Below are 7,265 nucleotides of genomic sequence, written 5' to 3'. Positions count from 1 at the left end.
TCCCCAATGGGTATATCAGGATGGAGCTGGCTCCCACATCCCAGCCCGAGACCGCATGCTTCAGTACCTGTTGCACGGGTTGGAAGCTGTATCCAACAAGGTCGTTAACTATGATAAACTAAGAGAAATTACACAGAAGCCAGATGAGAACCCTGCCCTTTTTCTCAACCACCTTCAGGAAGCCCTTGTCCGCTATACCCGACTAGACCCAGCCTCCCAAAATGGTGCTACCGTCTTAGCTTCCCACTTCATTTCCCAATCTGCCCCTGACATTCGAAAAAAACTTAAAAAGGCCGAAGACGGCCCAGAGACTCCTATACAAGATCTGGTTAAGATGGCCTTTAAAGTCTTTAATGCCAGGGAAGATGCAGCAGAGGTTGCCCACCAAGCTCGATTGAAGCAAAAGGTTGCGCTGCAGACCCAAGCCCTGGTGGCAGCCCTACGGCCAGCAGGAAACAGGGGTCCGAATAGCCGCTCCAAGCCCCCGCCAGGGGTGTGATTCAAATGCGGCAAGGAAGGACATTGGGCCTCTAGTTGCCCTCAGCCACAGCCGCCTACCAGGCCCTGCCCCCTCTGTCAGCTCAGTAGCCACTGGAAATCAGAGTGCCCCCAGGGATCCAGGACCCCGGCCAATACAAGCCAAAGTAGTGGACCAAGGGGTGCCTCTCCGGGAGGGCCAACCCCTGATCCTCCGGCTCAGGACTCTGGCTCTCCTGACCACCTATACCCCGAGCTACTGGGGCTTTTAGACGACTAGGGAGGCCCAGGCTCGTCGACCCCAGTAACCCTCGCCGAGCCTAGGGTGTCACTTCAGGTAGCGGGAAAAAGAGTCTCCTTTTTGCTGGATACGGGGGCTACCTACTCTGTACTTCCTTCCTTCCAAGGCCAGACCATACTTTCCCAGGTCTCTGTTATGGGAATTGATGGAGCCACACACACCCCATGCCAAACCCCACCTCTCACCTGTATGTATAACTCAGTCCCATTCAGCCACTCTATCCTCATTATCCCCTCTTGCCCTGTGCCTCTGTTGGGACGAGACATCCTAACAAAACTCAAAGCCCACATCACTTTCCCCACCTCTCCCCAACACCTCCTGTTAGTTGCTCACCACCTCGACTCCGATTCAGACTATGCTTCCCCAGACATTCTCCTCCCTAAAGTACACCCTAAGGTATGGGAAACGGACACACCTGTAGTAGCCACACACCACAAGCCAGTCAAGGTTTGCCTCCAGGAACACTCCTCCCGATTTCTTTGTCGACCTCAGTTTCCTATTTCCAAGAAACACCGCCTAGGACTTTGCCCTATCATTGAGAGGCTAAAAAGTCGTGGCCTCCTAGTACCCACCAATTCCCCATGACTCCCATCCTCCCAGTCCGGAAACCCTCAGGAGAATACCGCCTTGTCCAAGACCTCCAACTAGTCAGTGCTGCAGTAGTCCCTATACATCCTGTAGTCCCAAACCCGTACACCATACTCTCCAGAATTCCCTCTGATACTACCTTCTTCTCAGTCCTTGACCTCAAGGACGCCTTTTTCACCATTCCCTTACACCCAGATTCCTATTTCATCTTCGCCTTCACCTGGGAAGACCCACTTACTGACAACTCCTGTCAGCTCACCTGGACAGTTCTTCCTCAAGGTTTCAGGGATAGCCCTCACCTGTTCGGTCAGGCCCTGGCAACAGACCTTCTAGGCTGCCGCCTAGCCCCATCTATTGTTCTTCAGTATGTTGATGACCTACTCGTTTGTTCCCCCAGCCAGGAAGAGTGCACCCGAGCCACTACTGTTCTGCTCAACTTTTTAGGAGACAAAGGGTATAGAGTTTCAAGAAAGAAGGCCCAACTCGTTACCTCATCAGTCATTTACTTGGGCCTACAGCTTTCCCCAGGAAAGAAATCCATTATCCCCGATCGATGCAGGCCCTGAAAGCCCTCCAACCCCCTCAGTCTGCCACTGAAATACTCTCCTTTCTAGGGGTAGTGGGATTCTTCCGGCATTCAGTGCCCAACTTTGCCCTTCTGGCCAAACCACTTTACCAAGCAGCCGCAGATACTCCTGAAGGCCCACTTACTTCACAGGGAACAGTGACTCGAGCCTTCCACACGCTCCTACAAGCACTATGTGCTTCAACTTTTCTTGCTCTACCCAATCCCAATCTTCCTTTTCACTTGTATACGAATGAGAAAGCCCACATCGCGGTAGGAGTCCTGGCTCAACCAGTTGGCAACACCCTCCTTCCTCTAGCATACCTTTCCAAACAACTCAGCCCCACAGAAAAGGGGTGGCCACCTTGCCTCCGAGCCTTAGCAGCAGCTGCCGCACTTACGACAGAGGCCCTTAAGATCAACCTCCAGCAACCACTCACAGTATTCTCCCCTCACAAGCTGCAGGAGCTTGTGTCCGGTCAGGCCTTACCACACCTTGGGCCGTCCAAGGTCCAACTCCTGCACCTTCTATTCCTAGAGAACCCTGACATTTCTCTCTCTCACTGTCCTGCTCTTAACCCAGCCACCCTCTTCCCTTCTCCAACCGCTCCGGCACAAGATCACCGATGCCTCGAGGTTATCATTGAAACCCAATCCCCACGGCCCGATCTACACTCCACCCCCATCGAGGCTGCAACAACACTCTTCGTAGATGGGAGCTCCTTCCTACGCCCAGGAAAACCCCGTATTGCTGGATATGCAATAGTGACCCATTCAGACATCATCAAGACTCATTCCCTCCCCTTAGGAACCACCTCACAACAGGCTGAGTTAGTCGCCCTCACCCGGGCTCTCAAGTGGGCCAGGGACAAAACTGTCAACATCTACACAGACTCAAAGTATGCTTTCCTTATTGCACACTCCCATTGTATGATCTGGAAAGAGAGAGGATTCTTGACCACCAAGGGCACCCCAGTAGTTAACGGAAAACTCATATCTGATCTCATCTCAGCCATCCAGCTTCCAAAGCAGGTTGCCATCATTCACTGTCGAGGACACCAAACCTCCGGGTCTCTAGTAGCCCTAGGTAATGCTTTTGCGGACAGGACAGCCAGGGAGACAGCACAAACCTGCCCACCCCCAAAAGAAATCTACTTCCTGTCACTCCGCTACCAACCCCAGTATTCCCCCTCTGAGCTCGAACTTTTACAGCAAAACCCTTGAGTGACCTTCAGGGATGGATGGGCCTTCAATCACAATCTTCTGATACTTCCCCAAGCACAAAAAACTACCATCATAAAGGACATCCATGATTCCCTGCATATCGGGCCAAAAGCCCTGCTCCACTTCCTCCTACCCATATTACATCCAGAAGGGCTTCCCTCCCTTATTCACCAGGTCCATGCTCAATGTCTCATTTGTGCAAAGACCAACCCCCAAGGAGCCTGTCACCTCCGCCAACAGCTCCACCAGTTGCGTGGATCTTTACCAGGACAAGATTGGCAAATTGATTTTACTCACATGCCAAGACATAAACAGTTTCGGTTCCTGTTAACCATTGTCGATACTTTTTCAGGCTGGATTGAAGCTTTTCCCACCACTTCAGAGTCCGCCGACACCGTTGCCGCCCATCTCATCCAGGACATCATCCCTCGGTTTGGGCTTCCAGCCACTATTCAGTCAGACAACGGCCCGGCCTTTGTCTCCAAAGTTACTAATGCTGTCTGTGCTTCTTTAGGAATTCAGTGGAAGCTGCATGCAGCCTACCACCCCCAGTCATCGGGTAAGGTAGAACGGGCTAATGGACTCATCAAGGATCAGCTTACCAAACTCTCTCTCGAGCTTAAGCAGTCGTGGGTCTCTTTACTACCGTTAGCTCTTACCAGGCTGCGGGCCCGCCCCCGAGGAGCCTCACAGCTCAGTCCATTCGAGCTTCTATACGGGTGACCCTTCCTGTTATCCACTCCACCTTCTCCAGAAAGTTCCCCCCTGAACACCTACCTTCCCTATTTTACCCTCCTCAGACATCTACTCAGGGAACACGCCAACGCTTCCATACCCCAGACCTCAGAAATTCCACCCGCTCTGGGAAAGGTTGCCCCCGGTGACTCTGTCTTCATTAAAACTCTCACTCCAAAACCCCTCTCACCCCGGTGGGAAGGGCCCTACACCGTCATTTTAGCCACCCCAACAGCCATCAAAGTTGCTCAGATTCCATCTTGGGTCCATCTCTCAAGAGTAAAAAAGTATCCTGATGGCCCTTCCAGTTCCCATTGGGAGTGTGTTCCTACTGGTCCTCTATCACTTAAGCTCTTTAAGCCCTGAATTGTCCTTAGCTAACCCACAGTATGTTTGGAGATTTTTTCTCACTGAAAATTATACCAAAATTACTGGGATTTGCTCGACCCCTCCTTACTCCCATAACCACCTCCTGACCACGTCAGATTGCCCCATCACAGGATGTGCATTCCCCATCCAACTCAAATTCTCCACCCTTAACAACGTCCGCAGTACTCACCCGTTACTATGCTTTAACTATAAACAGACAGGTGCTTGTAGGACCTCCAGTTGGCACTCTTGTATGGGATGTGTCTGGGGCTCCTGTCAGCGTGAGCCCACAGCTAACGAATGGGAGCAGGGTGGCCGCTTCCCTTCCCTCCTTAAGAGGACTACAAAATTCGACTCAGAGGGCAATCCCAGCAAAGAGCGCCAGCTTACTCTAACCATCCCAGATCCCTGGGACGATAGATGGCAAGCACCCCAAAAGGCCTCAGTCTACGAGACCAGTTCCACAAGTTATCCGTCCTCACACTTATATATCTGGCGGGCGTATGTCCTCACCTCTCCAGAAATCCACAACACGATCCAAGTGCAAGAAACTACATTAAAAACTCAGCTAGCCCCTTTCTCGTGGTTAACCCTCATGAGAGAAGGCCTAAAGCTCGCCAACCAGACAGGGTTAACCAATCTGACCTCTTGCCTCCTGTGTGCTACTCTTGGACAAACTCCTCTAGTTGCGGTCCCAACCATGTTCCCCACACATCACACCAACGGGACAGGCCGACACCCCCCAATTCCAGACATCCCACTCTTCTACCTCAACACTTCACCCTTTCCGGCCTGCTACTCTTCTCAGAGCTCAGACCCCACATGCAACAGGACTCAACAACTCACAACTAATCTAACAGCTCCCCGAGGTTTTTACTTTTGGTGCAACGGTACCCTTTCCAAACTACTAACCCAGTCCGACCTTAGAGGACATTCCCGCTGTCTCCCTGTCACCTTGGTCCCACGCCTCACTGTCTATTCACCGGCTGAGTTCCTTATGATGCACACTAGCATGTCTTCCGCACGCCCCAGCTCCCATCGTCAACGAAGAGCTGCCTTCCTTCCCATAGCTATTGGGCTCTCCCTCGCAGGATCCACAGCTGCTCTAGGCCTAGGAAGCGGGGCCCTGATTAACACTCACCAGACCCTAGCCCGCCTTTCCTCACAGTTGCAAACTGCAATTGATGACTCTGCTGCCTCCCTAGCATCTCTCCAGTGACAAGTCACCTCGGTTGCTCAAGTAGCCTTACAAAACCGAAGAGCTCTGGACCTGCTTAGGGCCGAACGAGGAGGGACCTGCATCTTCTTACAGGAAGAATGTTGTTACTACATCAATGAATCTGGGATAGTAGAAACCTGCATCGAAAATCTCCAGAAAATCAAGGCAGAGCTACAAAGTCACCAGTTCACCACTGAAGCCACCGCATGGTGGTTGTCATCCATGTACACCCTCCTATCCCTACTGATAGGGCCTCTGCTTATCATCTGTCTTTTCTTACTTGTCGCCCCTTGTTTCTTTCAGTTCTTGCAGCGCCGTTTGCAGGAGCTTACCAGGATCACTATCAACCAGATGCTGCTACAACCAGTCCCCAGCCATCCAGATTGCGCATATACCCCCCCTACTGACCTCCCAGGCTCCGTAAAGACCCCACTCCGCCCCTGTCCAGAAGGAAGTAGCCAGATCGACTCCGCCGCCCCTTTCCCTTTTTAAGGAGTCGGGAATGTTCGGTAGAAAGTCCCGCCACCCTCCCCCGAGGCTTCCTGCCGTCCGGAGGAAAACCCTTAGGCGCTGCTCTGTTCTGCCCGACAACAACAAGCAGCCAATCATCACAGCAGAAAAGCCTGCCAAGCCTTGGCCTATCCTGAACCGACACATAACCCTCTGAGCTACCCAGCAGTCTGCCCAGAGACGGACAGCCTATCCTAAGCTCCCACGACACTCCGCCAGCCCTGTGTCCACGCCCCGTCCATCCCCCTATAAAACCCTTCTACCCCAGCTACGCAGTCACAGCCAGCCCAGATGTCCTTCCTTTCCTGGCCTGCCCGCTGGTCCCAATAAACCTGAACTCGGCTTCCAACTCTCGAGCTGTTACTTGGGATCGGGTACTGGGCAGGGGTCTACAAGGGGGTCGCACAATAAGCAAGAGAACAATGTGAGAAAATAAATTTAATGCCATACTTAAAGTGGATGGCCAACATTTCAACAATGTTGAAGGCTGGAGGAAAAATTGTCTCTTACATGAAAAATGCAAGAGAAATCCAAAGATAAGCATTTCATAATCAAAGTAATTACTATATACATGGTAAAGGTCCTTGTGGGCTTTTCGTAATGTCATGTTTCTTCTATATTTTTATTTGGCTGTTTTGTGCAGAGTTGGTCTGTTCACCAAATAACCATCACTACATCTATATTTATATTGTACATCATGCCATTTTTGAATCCATACTAAAAAAGCTCATGTTTTTGTGATTCTGTAGTAAAAAGAACCTTTTGCTGATGGCTGTTACATTCTAAATAATGGAAATAAATAAAGGGAATTAAAATAGAAAAACTATGTCACAAAGGTCCCTGACCCAAACCACTTCCACACTTTTCACCATCCTTTTCAGCTATCCTTAACAGACATGTGCCAACCTCTTTTCTAGACAATTTTACCTTCAATACTGCTGAGAATCTGCCCACTAATGACCATAATAGAACATTTTTTGGGTGAGAGCCTGTTCATTTATTTTCATTCCTGTGAGTGCCTTCAGAGACCAGAATTGCAACCACAGCTACTTACTATTTAATTCTCAGCTAAATTGATGGTCAAATTGAAAAATAGAGGCAAGCAGTCTGATGTGGGATGCTTTTGTCTGAAGTGTCCTTATGGAATCATACTTGCATTAATCTTTCATCTGCAATTAATCAGTTCTAGGTAAAAGATAGCTGCAAACAGACCCTCTGCACGTGTCCCAGACAATGTATCTTAATGGGAGGTGTAGAGGAAGGGAGAGAGGAAGGTG

This window comes from Callithrix jacchus, chromosome 12, assembly GCF_049354715.1.
Source record: "Callithrix jacchus isolate 240 chromosome 12, calJac240_pri, whole genome shotgun sequence".
NCBI lineage: Eukaryota > Metazoa > Chordata > Mammalia > Primates > Cebidae > Callithrix > Callithrix jacchus.
Note: the sequence above shows the minus strand (reverse complement) of the source record.